The sequence below is a fragment of the Rhopilema esculentum genome, chromosome 20 (assembly GCF_057945365.1).
Source record: "Rhopilema esculentum isolate cy_ngs chromosome 20, ASM5794536v1, whole genome shotgun sequence".
Classification (NCBI taxonomy): Eukaryota; Metazoa; Cnidaria; class Scyphozoa; order Rhizostomeae; family Rhizostomatidae; genus Rhopilema; species Rhopilema esculentum.
The window spans coordinates 6,607,793-6,634,236 of NC_142834.1; the positions used below are offsets into that span (position 1 = coordinate 6,607,793).

General features: G+C 33.0%; 1 long non-coding RNA gene across 1 annotated transcript in view; it reads right to left on the reverse strand.

The window, feature by feature from the left end:
* The window catches only part of LOC135694276 (uncharacterized), a 30,330-nt gene extending 4,883 nt beyond the window's left edge, over nucleotides 1-25,447 (reverse strand). Inside the window, exons 1-2 of the long non-coding RNA XR_016145113.1 lie at nucleotides 25,088-25,447; nucleotides 20,642-20,762 (exon numbers count right to left, since the gene is read on the reverse strand). This is a non-coding gene — a long non-coding RNA (uncharacterized LOC135694276). The remainder of the gene's footprint in view (nucleotides 1-20,641; nucleotides 20,763-25,087) is intronic.
* Nucleotides 25,448-26,444: the final 997 nt, after the last annotated feature.

Below are 26,444 nucleotides of genomic sequence, written 5' to 3' on the forward strand. Positions count from 1 at the left end.
TTGACAGGCAGTTAAATAAAGAGAAAAAAGGATTTTAGAGAAACTCTAAAGCAAAGCTCCCTACAGCAACGTAGCATGAAAAATTGGCAGGCAGTAAAATAAAGAGAACGAAGGATTTTAGAGAAACTCTAAAGGAAAGCTCCTTCTAGGAGCAAAGCAAAAAAAATTAACAGGCAGTAAAATAAAGAGAAAGAAGGATTTTAGAGAAACTCTAAAGCAAAGCATCCTACAGCAACGTAGCAACAAAAATTGACAGGCAGTTAAATAAAGAGAAAAAAGGATTTTAGAGAAACTCTAAAGCAAAGCTCCCTACAGCAACGTAGCATGAAAAATTGGCAGGCAGTAAAATAAAGAGAACGAAGGATTTTAGAGAAACTCTAAAGGAAAGCTCCTTCTAGGAGCATAGCAAAAAAAATTAACAGGCAGTAAAATAAAGAGAAAGAAGGATTTTAGAGAAACTCTAAAGCAAAGCATCCTACAGCAACGTAGCAACAAAAATTGACAGGCAGTTAAATAAAGAGAAAAAAGGATTTTAGAGAAACTCTAAAGCAAAGCATCCTACAGCAACGTAGCAACAAAAATTGACAGGCAGTTAAATAAAGAGAAAAAAGGATTTTAGAGAAACTCTAAAGGAAAGCTCCTTCTAGGAGCATAGCAAAAAAAATTAACAGGCAGTAAAATAAAGAAAAAGAAGGATTTTAGAGAAACTCTAAAGCAAAGCATCCTACAGCAACGTAGCAACAAAAATTGACAGGCAGTTAAATAAAGAGAAAAAAGGATTTTAGAGAAACTCTAAAGGAAAGCTCCTTCTAGGAGCATAGCAAAAAAAATTAACAGGCAGTAAAATAAAGAGAAAGAAGGATTTTAGAGAAACTCTAAAGCAAAGCATCCTACAGCAACGTAGCAACAAAAATTGACAGGCAGTTAAATAAAGAGAAAAAAGGATTTTAGAGAAACTCTAAAGGAAAGCTCCTTCTAGGAGCATAGCAAAAAAAATTAACAGGCAGTAAAATAAAGAAAAAGAAGGATTTTAGAGAAACTCTAAAGCAAAGCATCCTACAGCAACGTAGCAACAAAAATTGACAGGCAGTTAAATGAAGAGAAAAAAGGATTTTAGAGAAACTCTAAAGGAAAGCTCCTTCTAGGAGCATAGCAAAAAAAATTAACAGGCAGTAAAATAAAGAGAAAGAAGGATTTTAGAGAAACTCTAAAGCAAAGCATCCTACAGCAACGTAGCAACAAAAATTGACAGGCAGTTAAATAAAGAGAAAAAAGGATTTTAGAGAAACTCTAAAGCAAAGCTCCCTACAGCAACGTAGCATGAAAAATTGGCAGGCAGTAAAATAAAGAGAACGAAGGATTTTAGAGAAACTCTAAAGGAAAGCTCCTTCTAGGAGCATAGCAAAAAAAATTAACAGGCAGTAAAATAAAGAGAACGAAGGATTTTAGAGAAACTCTAAAGCAAAGCTCCCTACAGCAACGTAGCATGAAAAATTGGCAGGCAGTAAAATAAAGAGAACGAAGGATTTTAGAGAAACTCTAAAGGAAAGCTCCTTCTAGGAGCATAGCAAAAAAAATTAACAGGCAGTAAAATAAAGAGAAAGAAGGATTTTAGAGAAACTCTAAAGCAAAGCATCCTACAGCAACGTAGCAACAAAAATTGACAGGCAGTTAAATAAAGAGAAAAAAGGATTTTAGAGAAACTCTAAAGCAAAGCTCCCTACAGCAACGTAGCATGAAAAATTGGCAGGCAGTAAAATAAAGAGAACGAACGATTTTAGAGAAACTCTAAAGGAAAGCTCCTTCTAGGAGCATAGCAAAAAAAATTAACAGGCAGTAAAATAAAGAGAACGAAGGATTTTAGAGAAACTCTAAAGCAAAGCTCCCTACAGCAACGTAGCATGAAAAATTGGCAGGCAGTAAAATAAAGAGAACGAAGGATTTTAGAGAAACTCTAAAGGAAAGCTCCTTCTAGGAGCATAGCAAAAAAAATTAACAGGCAGTAAAATAAAGAGAACGAAGGATTTTAGAGAAACTCTAAAGCAAAGCTCCCTACAGCAAAGTAACAAAAAAAATTGACAGACAGTAAAATAAAGAGAAAAAAGGATTTTAAAGAAACTCTAAAGCAAAGCTCCTTATAGGAACATTGCCATAAAAATAAACAGGCAGTAAAATAAAGAGAAAGAAGGATTTTAGAGAAACTCTAAAGCAAAACTTCCTACAGCAAAGTAACAAAAAAAATTGACAGACAGTAAAATAAAGAGAAAAAAGGATTTTAAAGAAACTCTAAAGCAAAACTCCCTACAGCAAAGAAGCATGAAAAATTAGCAGCCAGTAAAATAAAGAGAGAGAAGGATTTTAGAGAAACTCTAAAGCAAAGCTCCTTATAGGAACATTGCCATAAAAATAAACAGGCAGTAAAATAAAGAGAGAGAAGGATTTTAGAGAAACTCTAAAGCAAAGCTCCCTACAGCAACGTAACAAAAAAATTGACAGGCAGTAAAATAAAGAGAAAAAAGGATTTTAGAGAAACTCTCAAGCAAAACTCCCTACAGCAACGAAGCATGAAAAATTGGCAGGCAATAAAATAAAGAGAAGGAAGGATTTTAGAGAAACTCTAAAGCAAAGCTCCCTACAGGAACGTAACAAAAAAAACTGACAGGCAATAAAATAAAGAGAAAAAAGGATTTTAGAGAAACTCTAAAGCAAAACTCCCTACAGCAACGAAGAATGAAAAATTGGCAGGCAGTAAAATAAAGAGAACGAAGGGTCGTAGGGGAATTCTAAAGAAATGCTCCCTACAGGAACATAGCAATAAAAATTGACATACAGTAAAAAAAGAGAACGAAGGATTTTAGAGAAACTCTAAAGGAAAGCTCCTTATAGGAACATTGCAATAGAAATTAACAGGCAGTAAAATAAAGACAAAGAAGGATTTTAGAGAAACTCTAAAGCAAGGCTCCCTACAGCAACGTAACAAAAAAAACTGACAGGCAATAAAATAAAGAGAAAAAAGGATTTTAGAGAAACTCTAAAGGAAAGCTCCCTACAGCAACGTAACAAAAAAATTGACAGGCAATAAAATAAAAAGAAAAAAGGATTTTAGAGAGACTCTAAAGGAAAGCTCCTTATAGGAGCATAGCAAAAACAATTAACAGGCAATAAAATAAAGAGAAAGAAGGATTTTAGAGAAACTCTAAAGCAAAGCTCCTTCTAGGAGCATAGCAAAAAAAATTAACAGGCAGTAAAATAAAGAGAACGAAGGATTTTAGAGAAACTCTAAAGCAAAGCTCCCTACAGCAACGTAACAAAAAAATTGACAGGCAGTAAAATAAAGAGAAAAAAGGATTTTAGAGAAACTCTAAAGCAAAACTCCCTACAGCAACGTAACAAAAAAAACTGAGAGGCAATAAAATAAAGAGAAAAAAGGATTTTAGAGAAACTCTAAAGCAAGGCTCCCTACAGCAACGTAACAAAAAAAACTGACAGGCAATAAAATAAAGAGAAAAAAGGATTTTAGAGAAACTCTAAAGGAAAGCTCCCTACAGCAACGTAACAAAAAAAACTGACAGGCAATAAAATAAAGAGAAAAAAGGATTTTAGAGAAACTCTAAAGCAAAACTCCCTACAGCAACGAAGAATGAAAAATTAATAGGCAATGAAATAAAGAGAACGAAGGATTTTAGAGAAACTCTAAAGCAATGCTCCGTACAGGAATTTAGAATGAAAAATTGGCAGGCAGTAAAATAAAGAGAAGGAAGGATTTTAGAGAAATTTCAAAGCAAAACTCCTTATAGGAACTTAGCAATAAAAATTGACCTGCAGTAAAATAACGAGAAAGAAGGATTTTAGAGGAACTCTAAAGCAAAGCTCCCTACAGGAACGTAGCAATAAAAATTGACAGACAGTTAAAAAAAGAAAACGAAGGATTTTAGAGAAACTCTAAAGCAATGCTCCGTACAGGAATTTAGAATGAAAAATTGGCAGGCAGTAAAATAAAGAGAAGGAAGGATTTTAGAGAAATTTCAAAGCAAAACTCCTTATAGGAACTTAGCAATAAAAATTGACCTGCAGTAAAATAACGAGAAAGAAGGATTTTAGAGGAACTCTAAAGCAAAGCTCCCTACAGGAACGTAGCAATAAGAATTGACAGGGAGTGAAATGAAGAGAGCCAAGGATTTTAGAGAATCTCTAAAGCAAAGCTCCCTACAGCAACGTAACAAAAAAAATTGGCAGGCAGTAAAATAAAGAGAAAAAAGGATTTTAGAGAAACTCTAAAGCAAAACTCCCTACAGCAACGAAGCATGAAAAATTGGCAGGCAGTAAAATAAAAAGAACGAAGGGTCTTACGGGAATTCTAAAGCAAAGCTTCCTACAGGAACATAGCAATAAAAATTGACATACAGTAAAAAAAGAGAACCAAGGATTTTAGAGAAACTCTAAAGCAAAACTCCCTACAGCAACGTAACAAAAAAAACTGACACGCAATAAAATAAAGAGAAAGAAGGATTTTAGAGAAACTCTAAAGCAAAGCTCCCTACAGCAAAGTAACAAAAAAAATTGACAGACAGTAAAATAAAGAGAAAAAAGGATTTTAAAGAAACTCTAAAGCAAAACTCCCTACAGCAACGAAGCATGAAAAATTGGCAGGCAGTAAAATAAAGAGAGAGAAGGATTTTAGAGAAACTCAAAAGCAAAGCTCCTTATAGGAACATTGCCATAAAAATAAACAGGCAGTAAAATAAAGAGAAAGAAGGATTTTAGAGAAACTCTAAAGCAAAACTCCCTACAGCAACGTAACAAAAAAAACTGACACGCAATAAAATAAAGAGAAAAAAGGATTTTAGAGAAACTCTAAAGCAAGGCTCCCTACAGCAACGTAACAAAAAAAATTGACAGGCAATAAAATAAAGAGAAAAAAGGATTTTAGAGAAACTCTAAAGCAAAGCTCCCTACAGCAACGTAACAAAAAAAACTGACAGGCAATAAAATAAAGAGAAAAAAGGATTTTAGAGAAACTCTAAAGCAAAGCTCCCTACAGCAACGTAACAAAAAAAACTGACAGGCAATAAAATAAAGAGAAAAAAGGATTTTAGAGAAACTCTAAAGCAAAGCTCCCTACAGCAACGTAACAAAAAAAACTGACAGGCAATAAAATAAAGAGAAAAAAGGATTTTAGAGAAACTCTAAAGCAAGGCTCCCTACAGCAACGTAACAAAAAAAATTGACAGGCAATAAAATAAAGAGAAAAAAAGGATTTTAGAGAAACTCTAAAGCAAAGCTCCCTACAGCAACGTAACAAAAAAATTGACAGGCAGTAAAATAAAGAGAAAGAAGGATTTTAGAGAAACTCTAAAGCAAAGCTCCCTACAGCAACGTAAAAAAAAAACTGACAGGCAATAAAATAAAGAGAAAAAAGGATTTTAGAGAAACTCTAAAGCAAAACTCCCTACAGCAACGAAGAATGAAAAATTGGCAGGCAGTAAAATAAAGAGAACGAGGGGTCTTAGGGGAATTCTAAAGCAATGCTCCCTACAGGAACATAGCAATAAAAATTGACATACAGTAAAAAAAGAGAACGAAGGATTTTAGAGAAACTCTAAAGGAAAGCTCCTTATAGGAACATTGCAATAGGAATTAACAGGCAGTAAAATAAAGACAAAGAAGGATTTTAGAGAAACTCTAAAGCAAGGCTCCCTACAGCAACGTAACAAAAAAAATTAACAGGCAGTAAAATAAAGAGAAAGAAGGATTTAAGAGAAACTCTAAAGCAAAGCTCCCTACAGCAACGTAACAAAAAAATTGACAGGCAGTAAAATAAAGAGAAAAAAGGATTTTAGAGAAACTCTAAAGCAAAACTCCCTACAGCAACGTAACAAAAAAAACTGAGAGGCAATAAAATAAAGAGAAAAAAGGATTTTAGAGAAACTCTAAAGCAAGGCTCCCTACAGCAACGTAACAAAAAAAACTGACAGGCAATAAAATAAAGAGAAAAAAGGATTTTAGAGAAACTCTAAAGGAAAGCTCCCTACAGCAACGTAACAAAAAAAACTGACAGGCAATAAAATAAAGAGAAAAAAGGATTTTAGAGAAACTCTAAAGCAAAACTCCCTACAGCAACGAAGAATGAAAAATTAATAGGCAATGAAATAAAGAGAACGAAGGATTTTAGAGAAACTCTAAAGCAATGCTCCGTACAGGAATTTAGAATGAAAAATTGGCAGGCAGTAAAATAAAGAGAAGGAAGGATTTTAGAGAAATTTCAAAGCAAAACTCCTTATAGGAACTTAGCAATAAAAATTGACCTGCAGTAAAATAACGAGAAAGAAGGATTTTAGAGGAACTCTAAAGCAAAGCTCCCTACAGGAACGTAGCAATAAAAATTGACAGACAGTTAAAAAAAGAAAACGAAGGATTTTAGAGAAACTCTAAAGCAATGCTCCGTACAGGAATTTAGAATGAAAAATTGGCAGGCAGTAAAATAAAGAGAAGGAAGGATTTTAGAGAAATTTCAAAGCAAAACTCCTTATAGGAACTTAGCAATAAAAATTGACCTGCAGTAAAATAACGAGAAAGAAGGATTTTAGAGGAACTCTAAAGCAAAGCTCCCTACAGCAACGTAGCAATAAGAATTGACAGGGAGTGAAATGAAGAGAGCCAAGGATTTTAGAGAATCTCTAAAGCAAAGCTCCCTACAGCAACGTAACAAAAAAAATTGGCAGGCAGTAAAATAAAGAGAAAAAAGGATTTTAGAGAAACTCTAAAGCAAAACTCCCTACAGCAACGAAGCATGAAAAATTGGCAGGCAGTAAAATAAAAAGAACGAAGGGTCTTACGGGAATTCTAAAGCAAAGCTTCCTACAGGAACATAGCAATAAAAATTGACATACAGTAAAAAAAGAGAACCAAGGATTTTAGAGAAACTCTAAAGGAAAGCTCCTTATAGGAACATTGCAATAAAAATAAACAGGCAGTAAAATAAAGAGAAAGAAGGATTTTAGAGAAACTCTAAAGCAAAGCTCCCTACAGCAAAGTAACAAAAAAAATTGACAGACAGTAAAATAAAGAGAAAAAAGGATTTTAAAGAAACTCTAAAGCAAAACTCCCTACAGCAACGAAGCATGAAAAATTGGCAGGCAGTAAAATAAAGAGAGAGAAGGATTTTAGAGAAACTCAAAAGCAAAGCTCCTTATAGGAACATTGCCATAAAAATAAACAGGCAGTAAAATAAAGAGAAAGAAGGATTTTAGAGAAACTCTAAAGCAAAACTCCCTACAGCAAAGTAACAAAAAAAACTGACACGCAATAAAATAAAGAGAAAAAAGGATTTTAGAGAAACTCTAAAGCAAGGCTCCCTACAGCAACGTAACAAAAAAAATTGACAGGCAATAAAATAAAGAGAAAAAAGGATTTTAGAGAAACTCTAAAGCAAAGCTCCCTACAGCAACGTAACAAAAAAAACTGACAGGCAATAAAATAAAGAGAAAAAAGGATTTTAGAGAAACTCTAAAGCAAAGCTCCCTACAGCAACGTAACAAAAAAAACTGACAGGCAATAAAATAAAGAGAAAAAAGGATTTTAGAGAAACTCTAAAGCAAAGCTCCCTACAGCAACGTAACAAAAAAAACTGACAGGCAATAAAATAAAGAGAAAAAAGGATTTTAGAGAAACTCTAAAGCAAGGCTCCCTACAGCAACGTAACAAAAAAAATTGACAGGCAATAAAATAAAGAGAAAAAAGGATTTTAGAGAAACTCTAAAGCAAAGCTCCCTACAGCAACGTAACAAAAAAATTGACAGGCAGTAAAATAAAGAGAAAGAAGGATTTTAGAGAAACTCTAAAGCAAAGCTCCCTACAGCAACGTAAAAAAAAAACTGACAGGCAATAAAATAAAGAGAAAAAAGGATTTTAGAGAAACTCTAAAGCAAAACTCCCTACAGCAACGAAGAATGAAAAATTGGCAGGCAGTAAAATAAAGAGAACGAGGGGTCTTAGGGGAATTCTAAAGCAATGCTCCCTACAGGAACATAGCAATAAAAATTGACATACAGTAAAAAAAGAGAACGAAGGATTTTAGAGAAACTCTAAAGGAAAGTTCCTTATAGGAACATTGCAATAGGAATTAACAGGCACTAAAATAAAGACAAAGAAGGATTTTAGAGAAACTCTAAAGCAAGGCTCCCTACAGCAACGTAACAAAAAAGATTGACAGGCAATAAAATAAAGAGAAAAAAGGATTTTAGAGAAACTCTCAAGCAAAGCTCCCTACAGCAACGTAACAAAGAAAACTGACAGGCAATAAAACAAAGAGAAAAAAGGATTTTAGAGAAATTCTAAAGCAAAACTCCCTACAGCAACGAAGAATGAAAAACTGGCAGGCAGTAAAATAAAGAGAAAAAAGGATTTTAGAGAAACTCAAAAGCAAAGCTCCTTATAGGAACATTGCCATAAAAATAAACAGGCAGTAAAATAAAGAGAAAGAAGGATTTTAGAGAAACTCTAAAGCAAAACTCCCTACAGCAACGTAACAAAAAAAACTGACACGCAATAAAATAAAGAGAAAAAAGGATTTTAGAGAAACTCTAAAGCAAGGCTCCCTACAGCAACGTAACAAAAAAAATTGACAGGCAATAAAATAAAGAGAAAAAAGGATTTTAGAGAAACTCTAAAGCAAAGCTCCCTACAGCAACGTAACAAAAAAAACTGACAGGCAATAAAATAAAGAGAAAAAAGGATTTTAGAGAAACTCTAAAGCAAAACTCCCTACAGCAACGTAACAAAAAAAACTGACAGGCAATAAAATAAAGAGAAAAAAGGATTTTAGAGAAACTCTAAAGCAAGGCTCCCTACAGCAACGTAACAAAAAAAATTGACAGGCAATAAAATAAAGAGAAAAAAGGATTTTAGAGAAACTCTAAAGCAAAACTCCCTACAGCAACGTAACAAAAAAACTGACAGGCAATAAAATAAAGAGAAAAAAGGATTTTAGAGAAACTGTAAAGCAAAGCTCCCTACAGCAACATAACAAAAAAACTGACAGGCAATAAAATAAAGAGAAAAAAGGATTTTAGAGAAACTCTAAAGCAAAGCTCCTTATAGGAGCATAGCAAAAAAAATTAACAGGCAGTAAAATAAAGAGAAAGAAGGATTTTAGAGAAACTCTAAAGGAAAGCTCCTTATAGGAACATTGCAATAAAAATTAAGAGGCAGTAAAATAAAGAGAAAGAAGGATTTTAGAGAAACTCTAAAGCAAGGCTCCCTACAGCAACGTAACAAAAAAAATTAACAGGCAGTAAAATAAAGAGAAAGAAGGATTTTAGAGAAACTCTAAAGCAAAGCTCCCTACAGCAACGTAACAAAAAAATTGACAGGCAGTAAAATAAAGAGAAAAAAGGATTTTAGAGAAACTCTAAAGCAAAACTCCCTACAGCAACGTAACAAAAAAAACTGAGAGGCAATAAAATAAAGAGAAAAAAGGATTTTAGAGAAACTCTAAAGCAAGGCTCCCTACAGCAACGTAACAAAAAAAATTGACAGGCAATAAAATAAAGAGAAAAAAGGATTTTAGAGAAACTCTAAAGCAAAGCTCCCTACAGCAACGTAACAAAAAAAACTGACAGGCAATAAAATAAAGAGAAAAAAGGATTTTAGAGAAACTCTAAAGCAAAACACCCTACAGCAACGTAACAAAAAAAACTGACAGGCAATAAAATAAAGAGAAAAAAGGATTTTAGAGAAACTCTAAAGCAAGGCTCCCTACAGCAACGTAACAAAAAAAATTGACAGGCAAGAAAATAAAGAGAAAAAAGGATTTTAGAGAAACTCTAAAGCAAAACTCCCTACAGCAACGTAACAAAAAAACTGACAGGCAATAAAATAAAGAGAAAAAAGGATTTTAGAGAAACTCTAAAGCAAAGCTCCCTACAGCAACATAACAAAAAAACTGACAGGCAATAAAATAAAGAGAAAAAAGGATTTTAGAGAAACTCTAAAGCAAAGCTCCCTACAGCAACGTAACAAAAAAATTGACAGGCAGTAAAATAAAGAGAAAAAAGGATTTTAGAGAAACTCTAAAGCAAAACTCCCTACAGCAACGTAACAAAAAAAACTGACAGGCAATAAAATAAAGAGAAAAAAGGATTTTAGAGAAACTCTAAAGCAAGGCTCCCTACAGCAACGTATCAAAAAAATTGACAGGCAATAAAATAAAGAGAAAAAAGGATTTTAGAGAAACTCTAAAGCAAAGCTCCCTACAGCAACGTAACAAAAGACTGGCAGGCAATAAAATAAAGAGAAAAAAGGATTTTAGAGAAACTCTAAAGCAAAACTCCCTACAGCAACGTAACAAAAAAAATTGACAGGCAATAAAATAAAGAGAAAAAAGGATTTTAGAGAAACTCTAAAGCAAAGCTCCCTACAGCAACGTAACAAAAAAAACTGACAGGCAATAAAATAAAGAGAAAAAAGGATTTTAGAGAAACTCTAAATCAAAGCTTCCTACAGCAACGTAACAAAAAAAACTGACAGGCAATAAAATAAAGAGAAAAAAGGATTTTAGAGAAACTCTAAAGCAAGGCTCCCTACAGCAACGTAACAAAAAAAATTGACAGGCAATAAAATAAAGAGAAAAAAGGATTTTAGAGAAACTCTAAAGCAAAGCTCCCTACAGCAACGTAACAAAAAAAACTGACAGGCAATAAAATAAAGAGAAAAAAGGATTTTAGAGAAACTCTAAAGGAAAGCTCCTTATAGGAGCATAGGAAAAAAAATTAACAGGCAGTAAAATAAAGAGAAAGAAGGATTTTAGAGAAACTCTAAAGCAAAGCTCCCTACAGCAACGTAACAAAAAAATTGACAAACAGTAAAATAAAGAAAAAAAAGGATTTTAGAGAAACTCTAAAGCAAAGCTCCCTACAGCAACGTAACAAAAAAAATTGACAGACAGTAAAATAAAGAGAAAAAAGGATTTTAAAGAAACTCTAAAGCAAAACTCCCTACAGCAACGTAACAAAAAAAACTGACAGGCAATAAAATAAAGAGAAAAAAGGATTTTAGAGAAACTCTAAAGCAAGGCTCCCTACAGCAACGTAACAAAAAAAATTGACAGGCAATAAAATAAAGAGAAAAAAGGATTTTAGAGAAACTCTAAAGCAAAGCTCCCTACAGCAACGTAACAAAAAAAACTGACAGGCAATAAAATAAAGAGAAAATAGGATTTTAGAGAAACTCTAAAGCAAAGCTCCCTAAAGCAACGTAACAAAAAAATTGACAGGCAGTAAAATAAAGAGAAAAAAGGATTTTAGAGAAACTCTAAAGCAAAGCTCCCTACAGCAACGTAACAAAAAAATTAACAGGCAGTAAAATAAAGAGAAAAAAGGATTTTAGAGAAACTCCAAAGCAAAGCTCCCTACAGGAACGTTACAAAAAAAATTGACAGGCAGTAAAATAAAGAGAGAGAAGGATTTTAGAGAAACTCAAAAGCAAAGCTCCTTATAGGAACATTGCCATAAAAATAAACAGGCAGTAAAATAAAGAGAAAGAAGGATTTTAGAGAAACTCTAAAGCAAAGCTCCCTACAGGAACATAGCAATAAAAATTGACATCAAGTAAAAAAAGAGAACGAAGGATTTTAGAGAAACTCCAAAGGAAAGCTCCTTATAGGAACATTGCAATAAAAATTAAGAGGCAGTAAAATAAAGAGAAAGAAGGATTTTAGAGAAACTCTAAAGCAAAGCTCTCTACAGCAACGTAACAAAAAAAATTGACAGGCAGTAAAATAAAGAGAAAAAAGGATTTTAGAGAAACTCTAAAGCAAAACTCCCTACAGCAACGAAGCATGACAAATTGGCAGGCAGTAAAATAAAGAGAAAGAAGGATTTTAGAGAAACTCTAAAGCAAAGCTCCCTACAGCAACGTAACAAAAAAACTGACAGGCAATAAAATAAAGAGAAAAAAGGATTTTAGAGAAACTCTAAAGCAAAACTCCCTACAGCAACGTAACAAAAAAAACTGACAGGCAATAAAATAAAGAGAAAAAAGGATTTTAGAGAAACTCTAAAGCAAGGCTCCCTACAGCAACGTAACAAAAAAAATTGACAGGCAATAAAATAAAGAGAAAAAAGGATTTTAGAGAAACTCTAAAGCAAAGCTTCCTACAGCAACGTAACAAAAAAAACTGACAGGCAATAAAATAAAGAGAAAAAAGGATTTTAGAGAAACTCTAAAGCAAAGCTCCCTACAGCAACGTAACAAAAAAAACTGACAGGCAATAAAATAAAGAGAAAAAAGGATTTTAGAGAAACTCTAAAGCAAAGCTCCCTACAGCAACGTAACAAAAAAAACTGACAGGCAATAAAATAAAGAGAAAAAAGGATTTTAGAGAAACTCTAAAGGAAAGCTCCTTATAGGAGCATAGCAAAAAAATTAACAGGCAGTAAAATAAAGAGAAAGAAGGATTTTAGAGAAACTCTAAAGCAAAGCTCCCTACAGCAACGTAACAAAAAAATTGACAGGCAGTAAAATAAAGAGAAAAAAGGATTTTAGAGAAACTCTAAAGCAAAGCTCCCTACAGAGACGTAACAAAAAAATTAACAGGCAGTAAATTAAAGAGAAAAAAGGATTTTAGAGAAACTCTAAAGGAAAGCTCCTTATAGGAGCATAGCAAAAAAATTAACAGGCAGTAAAATAAAGAGAAAGAAGGATTTTAGAGAAACTCTAAAGCAAAGCTCCCTACAGCAACGTAACAAAAAAATTGAAAGGCAGTAACATAAAGAGAAAAAAGGATTTTAGAGAAACTCTAAAGCAAAGCTCCCTACAGCAACGTAACAAAAAAATTAACAGGCAGTAAAATAAAGAGAAAAAAGGATTTTAGAGAAACTCTAAAGCAAAGCTCCCTACAGCAACATAACAAAAAAACTGACAGGCAATAAAATAAAGAGAAAAAAGGATTTTAGAGAAACTCTAAAGGAAAGCTCCTTATAGGAGCATAGCAAAAAAATTAACAGGCAGTAAAATAAAGAGAAAGAAGGATTTTAGAGAAACTCTAAAGCAAAGCTCCCTACAGCAACGTAACAAAAAAATTGACAGGCAGTAAAATAAAGAGAAAAAAGGATTTTAGAGAAACTCTAAAGCAAAACTCCTTACAGCAACGTAACAAAAAAAACTGACAGGCAATAAAATAAAGAGAAAAAAGGATTTTAAAGAAACTCTAAAGCAAGGCTCCCTACAGCAACGTAACAAAAAAAATTGACAGGCAATAAAATAAAGAGAAAAAAGGATTTTAAAGAAACTCTAAAGCAAAGCTCCCTACAGCAACGTAACAAAAAAAACTGACAGGCAATAAAATAAAGAGAAAAAAGGATTTTAGAGAAACTCTAAAGCAAGGCTCCCTACAGCAACGTAACAAAAAAAACTGACAGGCAATAAAATAAAGAGAAAAAAGGATTTTAGAGAAACTCTAAAGCAAGGCTCCCTACAGCAACGTAACAAAAAAAATTGACAGGCAATAAAATAAAGAGAAAAAAGGATTTTAGAGAAACTCTAAAGCAAAGCTCCCTACAGCAACGTAACAAGAAAAACTGACAGGCAATAAAATAAAGAGAAAAAAGGATTTTAGAGAAACTCTAAAGCAAAGCTCCCTACAGCAACGTAACAAAAAAAACTGACAGGCAATAAAATAAAGAGAAAAAAGGATTTTAGAGAAACTCTAAAGCAAAGCTCCCTACAGCAACGTAACAAAAAAAACTGACAGGCAATAAAATAAAGAGAAAAAAGGATTTTAGAGAAACTCTAAAGCAAGGCTCCCTACAGCAACGTAACAAAAAAAATTGACAGGCAATAAAATAAAGAGAAAAAAGGATTTTAGAGAAACTCTAAAGCAAAGCTCCCTACAGCAACGTAACAAAAAAAACTGACAGGCAATAAAATAAAGAGAAAAAAGGATTTTAGAGAAACTCTAAAGGAAAGCTCCTTATAAGAGCATAGCAAAAAAAAATTAACAGGAAGTAAAATAAAGAGAAAGAAGGATTTTAGAGAAACTCTAAAGCAAAGCTCCCTACAGCAACGTAACAAAAAATTGACAGGCAATAAAATAAAGATAAAAAAGGATTTTAGAGAAACTCTAAAGCAAAACTCCCTACAGCAACGTAACAAAAAAAACTGACAGGCAATAAAATAAAGAGAAAAAAGGATTTTAGAGAAACTCTAAAGCAAGGCTCCCTACAGCAACGTAACAAAAAAAATAAAATAAAGAGAAAAAAGGATTTTAAAGAAACTCTAAAGCAAAATTCCCTACAGCAACGAAGCATGAAAAATTGGCAGGCAGTAAAATAAAGAGAGAGAAGGATTTTAGAGAAACTCAAAAGCAAAGCTCCTTATAGGAACATTGCCATAAAAATAAACAGGCAGTAAAATAAAGAGAAAGAAGGATTTTAGAGAAACTCTAAAGCAAAGCTCCCTACAGGAACATAGCAATAAAAATTGACATCAAGTAAAAAAAGAGAACGAAGAATTTTAGAGAAACTCTAAAGGAAAGCTCCTTATAGGAACATTGCAATAAAAATTAAGAGGCAGTAAAATAAAGAGAAAGAAGGATTTTAGAGAAACTCTAAAGCAAGGCTCCCTACAGCAACGTAACAAAAAAAATTGACAGGCAATAAAATAAAGATAAAAAAGGATTTTAGAGAAACTCTAAAGCAAAGCTACCTACAGCAACGTAACAAAAAAAACTGACAGGCAATGAAATAAAGAGAAAAAAGGATTTTAGAGAAACTCTAAAGGAAAGCTCCGTATAGGAGCATAGCAAAAAAAATTAACAGGCAGTAAAATAAAGAGAAAGAAGGATTTTAGAGAAACTCTAAAGCAAAGCTCCCTACAGCAACGTAACAAAAAAATTGACAGGCAGTAAAATAAAGAGAAAAAAGGATTTTAGAGAAACTCTAAAGCAAAACTCCCTACAGCAACGTAACAAAAAAAACTGAGAGGCAATAAAATAAAGAGAAAAAAGGATTTTAGAGAAACTCTAAAGCAAGGCTCCCTACAGCAACGTAACAAAAAAAATTGACAGGCAATAAAATAAAGAGAAAAAAGGATTTTAGAGAAACTCTAAAGCAAAGCTCCCTACAGCAACGTAACAAAAAAAACTGACAGGCAATAAAATAAAGAGAAAAAAGGATTTTAGAGAAACTCTAAAGCAAAACTCCCTACAGCAACGTAACAAAAAAAACTGACAGGCAATAAAACAATGAGAAACAAGGATTTTAGAGAAACTCTAAAGCAAGGCTCCCTACAGCAACGTAACAAAAAAAATTGACAGGCAATAAAATAAAGAGAAAAAAGGATTTTAGAGAAACTCTAAAGCAAAACTCCCTACAGCAACGTAACAAGAAAACTGACAGGCAATAAAATAAAGAGAAAAAAGGATTTTAGAGAAACTCTAAAGCAAAGCTCCCTACAGCAACATAACAAAAAAACTGACAGGCAATAAAATAAAGAGAAAAAAGGATTTTAGAGAAACTCTATAGCAAAGCTCCTTATAGGAGCATAGCAAAAAAAATTAACAGGCAGTAAAATAAAGAGAAAGAAGGATTTTAGAGAAACTCTAAAGGAAAGCTCCTTATAGGAACATTGCAATAAAAATTAAGAGACAGTAAAATAAAGAGAAAGAAGGATTTTAGAGAAACTCTAAAGCAAGGCTCCCTACAGCAACGTAACAAAAAAAATTAACAGGCAGTAAAATAAAGAGAAAGAAGGATTTTAGAGAAACTCTAAAGCAAAGCTCCCTACAGCAACGTAACAAAAAAATTGACAGGCAGTAAAATAAAGAGAAAAAAGGATTTTAGAGAAACTCTAAAGCAAAACTCCCTACAGCAACGTAACAAAAAAAACTGACAGGCAATAAAATAAAGAGAAAAAAGGATTTTAGAGAAACTCTAAAGCAAGGCTCCCTACAGCAACGTAACAAAAAAAATTGACAGGCAAGAAAATAAAGAGAAAAAAGGATTTTAGAGAAACTCTAAAGCAAAACTCCGTACAGCAACGTAACAAAAAAACTGACAGGCAATAAAATAAAGAGAAAAAAGGATTTTAGAGAAACTCTAAAGCAAAGCTCCCTACAGCAACATAACAAAAAAACTGACAGGCAATAAAATAAAGAGAAAAAAGGATTTTAGAGAAACTCTAAAGCAAAGCTCCTTATAGGAGCATAGCAAAAAAAATTAACAGGCAGTAAAATAAAGAGAAAGAAGGATTTTAGAGAAACTCTAAAGCAAAGCTCCCTACAGCAACGTAACAAAAAAATTGACAGGCAGTAAAATAAAGAGAAAATAGGATTTTAGAGAAACTCTAAAGCAAAACTCCCTACAGCAACGTAACAAAAAAAACTGACAGGCAATAAAATAAAGAGAAAAAAGGATTTTAGAGAAACTCTAAAGCAAGGCTCCCTACAGCAACGTATCAAAAAAATTGACAGGCAATAAAATAAAGAGAAAAAAGGATTTTAGAGAAACTCTAAAGCAAAGCTCCCTACAGCAACGTAACAAAAGACTGACAGGCAATAAAATAAAGAGAAAAAAGGATTTTAGAGAAACTCTAAAGCAAGGCTCCCTACAGCAACGTAACAAAAAAAATTGACAGGCAATAAAATAAAGAGAAAAAAGGATTTTAGAGAAACTCTAAAGCAAAGCTCCCTACAGCAACGTAACAAAAAAAACTGACAGGCAATAAAATAAAGAGAAAAAATGATTTTAGAGAAACTCTAAATCAAAGCTTCCTACAGCAACGTAACAAAAAAACTGACAGGCAATAAAATAAAGAGAAAAAAGGATTTTAGAGAAACTCTAAAGCAAGGCTCCCTACAGCAACGTAACAAAAAAAATTGACAGGCAATAAAATAAAGAGAAAAAAGGATTTTAGAGAAACTCTAAAGCAAAGCTCCCTACAGCAACGTAACAAAAAAAACTGACAGGCAATAAAATAAAGAGAAAAAAGGATTTTAGAGAAACTCTAAAGCAAGGCTCCCTACAGCAACGTAACAAAAAAAATTGACAGGCAATAAAATAAAGAGAAAAAAGGATTTTAGAGAAACTCTAAAGCAAAGCTCCCTACAGCAACGTAACAAAAAAGACTGACAGGCAATAAAATAAAGAGAAAAAAGGATTTTAGAGAAACTCTAAAGCAAAACTCCCTACAGCAACGAAGAATGAAAAATTGGCAGGCAGTAAAATAAAGAGAACGAAGGGTCTTAGGGGAATTCTAAAGCAATGCTCCCTACAGGAACATAGCAATAAAAATTGACATACAGTAAAAAAAGAGAACGAAGGATTTTAGAGAAACTCTAAAGGAAAGCTCCTGATAGGAACATTGCAATAGAAATTAACAGGCAGTTAAATAAAGACAAAGAAGGATTTTAGAGAAACTCTAAAGCAAGGCTCCCTACAGCAACGTAACAAAAAAAATTGACAGGCAATAAAATAAAGAGAAAAAAGGATTTTAGAGAAACTCTAAATGAAAGCTCCTTATAGGAGCATAGCAAAAAAAATTAACAGGCAGTAAAATAAAGAGAAAGAAGGATTTTAGAGAAACTCCAAAGCAAAGCTCCCTACAGGAACGTTACAAAAAAAATTGACAGGCAATAAAATAAAGAGAAAAAAGGATTTTAGAGAAACTCTAAAGGAAAGCTCCTTATAGGAGCATAGTAATAAAAATTGACCGGTAGTAAAATAACGAGAAAGAAGGATTTTAGAGAAACTCTAAAGCAAAGCATCCTACAGCAACGTAACAAAAAAAATTGACAGGCAATAAAATAAAGAGAAAAAAGGATTTTAGAGAAACTCTAAAGGAAAGCTCCTTATAGGAGCATAGCAAAAAAAATTAACAGGCAGTAAAATAAAGAGAAAGAAGGATTTTAGAGAAACTCTAAAGCAAGGCTCCCTACAGCAACGTAACAAAAAAAATTGACAGGCAATAAAATAAAGAGAAAAAGGGATTTTAGAGAAACTCTAAAGGAAAGCTCCTTATAGGAGCATAGCAAAAAAAATTAACAGGCAGTAAAATAAAGAGAAAGAAGGATTTTAGAGAAACTCCAAAGCAAAGCTCCCTACAGGAACGTTACAAAAAAAATTGGCAGGCAATAAAATAAAGAGAAAAAAGGATTTTAGAGAAACTCTAAAGGAAAGCTCCTTATAGGAGCATAGTAATAAAAATTGACCGGTAGTAAAATAAAGAGAAAGAGGGATTTTAGAGAAACTCCAAAGCAAAGCATCCTACAGCAACGTAGCAATAAAAATTGACATAAAGTAAAAAAAGACAACCAAGGATTTTAGAGAAACTCTAAAGGAAAGCTCCTTATAGGAACATTGCAATAAAAATAAACAGGCAGTAAAATAAAGAGAAAGAAGGATTTTAGAGAAACTCTAAAGGAAAGCTCCTTATAGGAGCATAGCAAAAAAAATTAACAGGCAGTAAAATAAAGAGAAAGAAGGATTTTAGCGAAACTCTAAAGCAAAGCTCCCTACAGCAACGTAACAAAAAAAACTGACAGGCAATAAAATAAAGAGAAAAAAGGATTTTAGAGAAACTCTAAAGCAAAACTCCCTACAGCAACGTAGCATGAAAAATTGGCAGGCAGTAAAATAAAGAGAACGAAGGATTTTAGAGAAACTCTAAAGCAAAGCTCCCTACAGCAACGTAACAAAAAAAATTGACAGGCAGTAAAATAAAGAGAAAAAAGGATTTTAGAGAAACTCTAAAGCAAAACTCCCTACAGCAACGAAGCATGACAAATTGCCAGGCAGTAAAATAAAGAGAAAGAAGGATTTTAGAGAAACTCTAAAGCAAAGCTCCCTACAGCAACGTAACAAAAAAAACTGACAGGCAATAAAATAAAGAGAAAAAAGGATTTTAGAGAAACTCTAAAGCAAAACTCCCTACAGCAACGAATAATGAAAAATTGGCAGGCAGTAAAATAAAGAGAACGAAGGGTCTTAGGGGAATTCTAAAGCAATGCTCCCTACAGGAACATAGCAATAAAAATTGACATACAGTAAAAAAAGAGAACGAAGGATTTTAGAGAAACTCTAAAGGAAAGCTCCTTATAGGAACATTGCAATAGAAATTAACAGGCAGTAAAATAAAGACAAAGAAGGATTTTAGAGAAACTCTAAAGCAAGGCTCCCTACAGCAACGTAACAAAAGAAATTGACAGGCAATAAAATAAAGAGAAAAAAGGATTTTAGAGAAACTCTCAAGCAAAACTCCCTACAGCAACGAAGAATGAAAAATTGGCAGGCAGTAAAATAAAGAGAACGAAGGGTCTTAGGGGAATTCTAAAGCAATGCTCCCTACAGGAACATAGCAATAAAAATTGACATACAGTAAAAAAAGAGAACGAAGGATTTTAGAGAAACTCTAAAGGAAAGCTCCTTATAGGAACATTGCAATAGAAATTAACAGGCAGTAAAATAAAGAGAAAGAAGGATTTTAGAGAAACTCTAAAGCAAGGCTCCCTACAGCAACGTAACAAAAAAATTGACAGGCAGTAAAATAAAGAGAAAAAATGATTTTAGAAAAAATTTCAAAGCAAAACTCCTTATAGGAACATAGCAACAAAAATTGACAGGCAGTAAAATAAAGAGAAAGAGGGATTTTAGAGAAACTCTAAAGGAAAGCTCCTTATAGGAAAATTGCAATAAAAATAAAGAGGCAGTAAAATAAAGAGAACGAAGGATTTTAGAGAAACTCTAACGAAAATCTCCCTATAGCAACGTAGCAATAAAATTGACAGGCAATAAAAGAACAACGAAGGACTTTAGAGAACCTCGAAAAGAACGTTTCCTACAGCAACGTAGCAATAATAATTTACAGGCTTAAAATAAAAACAACGAAGGATCTTAGGGAAACTTTAAAGCAAAGCTCCCTACAGGAACATAGTAATAAAAATTGACATACAGTCAAAAAAAGAGAACGAAGGATTTTAGAGAAACTCTAAAGCAAAGCTCCGTACAGGAACGTAGCTTGAAAAATTGGCAGGCAGTAAAATAAAGAGAACGAAGGATTTTAGAGAAACTCTAAAGGAAAGCTCCTTCTAGGAGCATAGCAAAAAAAATTAACAGGCAGTAAAATAAAGAAAAAGAAGGATTTTAGAGAAACTCTAACGGAAAGCTCCCTACAGCAACGTAGCAATAAAATTGACAGGCAATAAAACAAAAACAACAAAGGCTTTTAGGGAAACACTAACGCAAAGCTCTCTACAGCAACTTGGCAATAAAAATTGACATGTTGGCTTTTTGAGAAACTCAAAAGCAGAGTAAGTTATAGTAAGTGATAAACGAAAGTTAATACGCAAGGAAATAAAAATAAAAGAGTTTTTCAGAGAAGCTTTTCAAAAGAGCTACCAGCAGTAAGTTAGAAAGAGAAATTCATGCGGAAGGAAACAAAAATATAGAAGGTTGTCATGAATAGAATTTAATTCTCAAGGAAAAAATACATTTTGAAATATAATGGTAATTTGAAAAAAAAAAATTTCCTTAGAAAGTATAAGGTTGACACTTCAGAATTAAAGGTCTGCACTTCAGAATAAAAGCACAAGGATCCATGCAATTTAAGTTTGTAAGTTTGGAATTTGAAGGAAAGGGAACCGACATACCTGCAAAAGTCATACAAGTTCTTATGAAGGTTTTAGTCCAGATCCCATTCATATCCAATTTCTAGGTGTTCAAAGCATCAACTGGCTATATTGATGAACTTTGAAGAGGAATTTGTCAGCCCTAGGATTTAAACAAAAAATAACATTGTAAGTAGTTGAAAAAATATTTCAATAAAGTTTAAGAAAATGAAAGTTTCTGGAATTTTGTCCAAAAGAACAGAGTCCAGAGCTAAAAGCAAGAGCTAAAAAACCGAAGAAAACCAACCAAACTGTTTATCAGTAAAGGAGATCTGGAGAACGTTATCGAGAAAGTCTGAAATTAAAAAATCGTTTCAATCAAAGTATCGACATCCTAGATGGCTTTTTGATTGTTAACATTTTTTCAACGTTCTAAAAAGCAAAACAATTTTGTTTTCAAAACTGAATTGCCAAAAAATTGACATTGGTTTTCCTAATGAAGGGTAGTATCGTTGCTAAGAGGATATCTTCAAAAGTAGCATCAGTGAAGGTAATGTCACAGTAGTTAAAAGTAATATATAATGATTTACATTGGACTTTGATTGGCATCACATTGCAGGCTTAGTTTGCAAGAATTTGGATAAATTAAACAAGTGAGGATTTTGTCCTAAATTCTTCCTAAACTTTCAATATTTTAGTCATAGCCTTAAAATCCACAAAACAATATGCAGCTGTGTCCTACATCAAGCTACTTATGAAACAGACCAGAAGTGAGGGAGCCAAAATAAGAAATCCACACAGACACGCCCTTTATTAAAGGTTACACCCAAAAATGATGTAAAGAATTAGTTGCTACATTATCTGCAGACGGAAGGAAAGTTTTGTAATGCATTCATTCTGGGGGACAATGCATAAATATTAATAACATTATTTTATGGGAAAAGAATCTTTATTATTGAAATTAAATTAATGGCAATCTCGGCCTAAATATCGATAAAAAAGGAAAATGTTTGTGAGGAATTCAAAACTGTCTACTCTTGATTTGAAATTATATAACAGTAGAAGAAAGTGGTAACTTTGTGGTTTCGTTTGGGGATGTCAGGGACTTTTATCCTGCCAAAAATTATAACTATTTAATGAACATTGATTCAGAGGAACATTTGAATGATGAATGAAGCAAAAAATTGAAAACAATGGGCAGCAAGGGATTGATGAAGGGAGGGGATTCAGGGGCTTGCCCTTAAAAAAAATTTAAGGACCAAGCCCTCTGAATTGTACAAAAACATAACTACAACAAGAGTGAATATAAAGTCATTATTCTCATTTCGGCTGGAAAAATTCCTTGGACCATTATGCTCTAACGAATCACTGCTGACATAGGCTCTGGTATTAAAAGATCAATTTAATCACAGATAATCTGGTTTCCATCTTTGCTATGCTTTAAAGAGCAAAATCTTCTCAAGGCTAAGTATACAAAGGAAAATTACAGAACATTTTGGCAAAATACATTAATTTAAAAGATGAATTGATGAAATTTTTCTGGCACAAAAGAAAAGGAGGTTTTCCAAACAGAAAATTAACATTCTTTTAGGAACAGTGACTAAATTCAGAGCATTAATTAAGCAAGATTTAAAACAATATAGAAAATTAAAAATGATATTGATGTCCTTAGATTGCAAAATCTTTTTGAAGACAGCAAGGAATGGTAAGTGTGAATTGAAAAGCATCTGATTGCTTGCAGGAGTGAAAGGAGGGCTATTTCTATCATCAAGACAGCATTTATTTAAAGAAAATTCTATTCAACTTTGGTGGAAACAACATATGATACACTGGAAAAAGTCTTATTTGTTGATAGCTCTTTTAGTTTGCTTCACATTTTAAAATACTTTTTAAAATACTTGATTCGAAAGATAGATTACATTAAATGAAAGATACATCAGATTTGAAAGATACATTAAATTATATTTCTTGGCAAAATGCTATATCATAATTAACTACCTGGTTTTTGGTTCCAAAGTTTTCCCATCAAGACAAAATACCACAGAAATCAAGCAGGATGCAAATATCCATGACTCTACATAAAACAAATTTAGACATGAATTTTTATATCATGTAGATCATCAAAATTTTAGTATATAGTCTTTCACAAACTGGCATTGATTTTTATTAGTTTCAATGCTGTGTTTAAAAATCTTATATCAAAACTTTTAACCATTCTGTTGGGGTCTTGGAGTATTTGCTCAATAATTTATTGTAATGGTTATTGACCTTTACATTTAAAGGCTGATTCACTTTTACTTTTACATTTACAAATAAAATTTTCATTTACTAAAGTATAATTAGAAATTGTTGTGTTTTTTTCTTAAAAAAGAAAAATGAGATAATGACTTTTGAAATCATCTTACATTGAGCTGCAATCCTTCAGAGAAGATTAAATGCTGGTCAAATGAAATTCTATCAGAGCTTTTTTGTAAGAGATGTTATAGAATTTGAAATCATTAAAAGGGTTCTTATTTTCTTTCAATTTTATTAATCAAATTTAGGTGTAAAGTTATGCTATTAAGCCTTAATTTACTGTTTTGATGCCTTTGGGAATAATGGTGAAGTTGTAGTTGGGTTTTCTTGGGTGAAAGTTGTTACAGAGAGTGTAAGTAAGTGTTTTGGATAGGGCTTTTTGATTTTTATGTATGCTCTTGCCAGGCTGTTCTCTTCTCCTGTCCCTCTCTCCCCTTCTGGTTTAAAGTAAAGTGTGTTTCTTCAAATCCTCTATAATTTTACCTCATAGGGGTTTGGGCTTATTCACATAACAGGATTCAATTAACAGATTATTATGATTTCATTAAGGGTCGACTTGGTTCTTTAAGTTTTGTTCCTCTTCCCCTCTCATACTTTATGCAACTAAGGTAGGATGGTGCATCAGCTCCCTGGTGGGGATAAGCTGCCTTGTTACTTGAATCAATCAAGTTATATCTAAGGTCTAGGGTAGGCATTCTTAAACCCCTACCTGCGGGTCATCTCTGGCCCACAGCAAAATGTCATCCTGCCTGCCGAATACATTTTACCTCAAAAATATTTTTTGCCAACATTTTCAAAATTTGGAATTCAATTTATCTTTGGTTTTCCTTTGTCCCCTCTAAAATATTTTTTTTCTCTTTAATCAATTCTAAATGTGTTCCATAGACAGTTTTTAGTCCAAAAGAGAATAACAAAATAGGAAATGTCTTGTTTCCTTTTTCATATCAACAGATAAAACTATGGAACCTAGTCAAGAAAATGCCTTGAATTTTCTCCTGTTAATATCTATTTGAGGTGTTGTTTCTGGCCATTCCTAGATTAATATAGCCTAAAATTTTTCTTGCCGCCAAACATGGTGGTGGCCTTGACTAAATACATCAACAAACATAAGATTTTGGCCTTTCTTTAAAATAAGCTGTGCAGTCCCTTGACCTGACTTCAGGCACTTCAAATCGACCCAACAAGAGACTAACGACGATGAACGTTCTAGCCTAAAAATAGCATAGAACAATTTCCTGACTCAGTCTGGTACAAGAAACATAAAGTTACAGACCTTTGTAAAAACTATTTTTTGGGTTTATGTGAAGGTAGATAAGATAGGCAGCCACAAAATAAAAGGCCTGTCTATTTTAACACTAACTTAGCCTGGTAAAAATGAGATCTGAGTTTCATTTTGAGCAGCCTACACAAGGTATGTAAAAGTTGAAAACCAACTGGCCCCCGAAGAAATTCTATATGTTTTTCTGGCCCGGCATTTAAAATCATTAAGAATCCCTGGTCTAGGGCTTTATATGTGATTATTGATCGATTTTTACCAAGGCACCAACAGCCACATGCGGAAGTGAAGGCTCAACACCTGATTTGTAGAATGGCAAAAATCGATTAAGAACCTAAGATAACAAAGTGATAGATAATAATTCCTAAACTTCCACTAAAAAATAGCCCTTCTTGTTGCTTAAAGCCTATTCAACACTCTACAACACGCAAAACAAAATGATTCTAAACGCCACAAACAACAGACAAGAACAAACACAAAACATCACTGAACATAAAAGTGTGACATGCCAATGGAAGTGTCTTCTGAAGTAAATAATATTTTTAAATTTAAAGAATTCCTTTTTTATTGTTTTCCTCCCTGAGAAATTAATCTCTTTACGAGTTTTTTACTCAAAAGAGATTTAATAATTTTGAAAAACAAATCTGAGAGATTGCAAGAGCCCTATACGACACAGCGATCAATATTTGCCACTCTCTAGAGAATGGCAACTTAGTTTGGTGACTTCATGGCATAGCACCCACGAACAACATCTCATGAAATAATCCCAATTCTCTTTTTCTCTAGTTATTGCATGCAATGTAATTTTAGAACATAACTTACAGAAAAGACGGCGCTAAAAACACCACAGGGATTGATCAGAAGCTGGCCTAACATCATATGGCGTTTATAAAATAACAGTAGCAGCAAAGACATACCTTCGGCCTTTAACTGTTCAACATTACAATATATTTATCTAACATCTTGTCGCATAGTAAATATCAATTTTCTTGGAATAACTATAACACGTGAGCCGCTTATGACGAAAACAACTTTCTTCGAAGCCATGTTTGTAATCACACGAAAGGCGAATAGCATTCTGGGTAGTAAAGCTCCTTCGTCGATACGTATTGACGAAAGAAGATATCTTTACTGTTTTCAAATAACTTCTTTTTGGCCATATGGAAAATCAGAGGCACTAATTATATTTTAAAGAAAAAGCTAGCTAAAAAGGCAAATAAAACGACGACATTTATTACGGACGCAAAAATTGACAATACTAAAAAAATTGAAAAGAAGAATCCATGTTGACAGAGAACTGCCTTAAGTTAAATTGTTGGGGAAGAATTATATTTGATGTAGCTGTAACTATCTAAAATTTGTTAGAAAAAGCCAGTGAAAGAAATTTTGTAAAAAGAAATATCAAAAGTTGCGAAGGCATAAAAGTTTTCCCTAGTATGCTCATTGAAATGCTACTGAATAACTCAAAGATGACGTCAGACTCTTTTCTTTCTTTATGCATTCGCCAATACAGATGAAATTTATGCATTTATAAAGCACGGATTAACTGTATACCATCTACTTAATGGATAACAAGTCTACCTGCGGGACATCATTTATAGCAAAGTTATTATGCTAACTACTTCCATACAAGGCCCTTTCTTTTACTTTTGTAGAAAGGTTGCAAAAAATCGGCCTATTGGTTTGAGGAAGAATTGAAGCAGTTGTCAACTCTGTATTTCATCCCAAGTTGATAATACGACCCTCCTCAAGCCAAAAGACAACAAAAACAATAGTTCGGTATTATTTGGACAATCAAAGGACTTGACTGAAGTATTGGAGTGGACAAATAGAATTAACTGAAACACAGAGTAATTAACGATACAAATTTCCTTGGACGTTGTTTTGACTGAGGAGCAACAACCAGTAATAAACTCTCGAGAATATCTTCATTTATACCAATATAAATCAGCTATTTACTCAGTTTTCAAACAGCTAATTGGCAGATGTGATTCTTGTAAAACACTACCAAAACAACGAAAACCTGTGTATAAGCCACACTTGTCTAATCATTGTAGTTTGCTTTTTTATGTAGCACCCCCAGCCCAATCCACTGTTTCCCTTTAAGCAAAATGATCTAGTGAAAGAATAAAGGGAAGAATAGCCCATTGAACGATGGAAACGTTATCGCGGGGTATTGGAAGGGGCATTCATCTTGTTATTTGGAGAATTTACTTCGAAAATTGGGATTTTTGGCATTGGAAAAAGGAAAGAAAAATAACTAAGAATCAAACA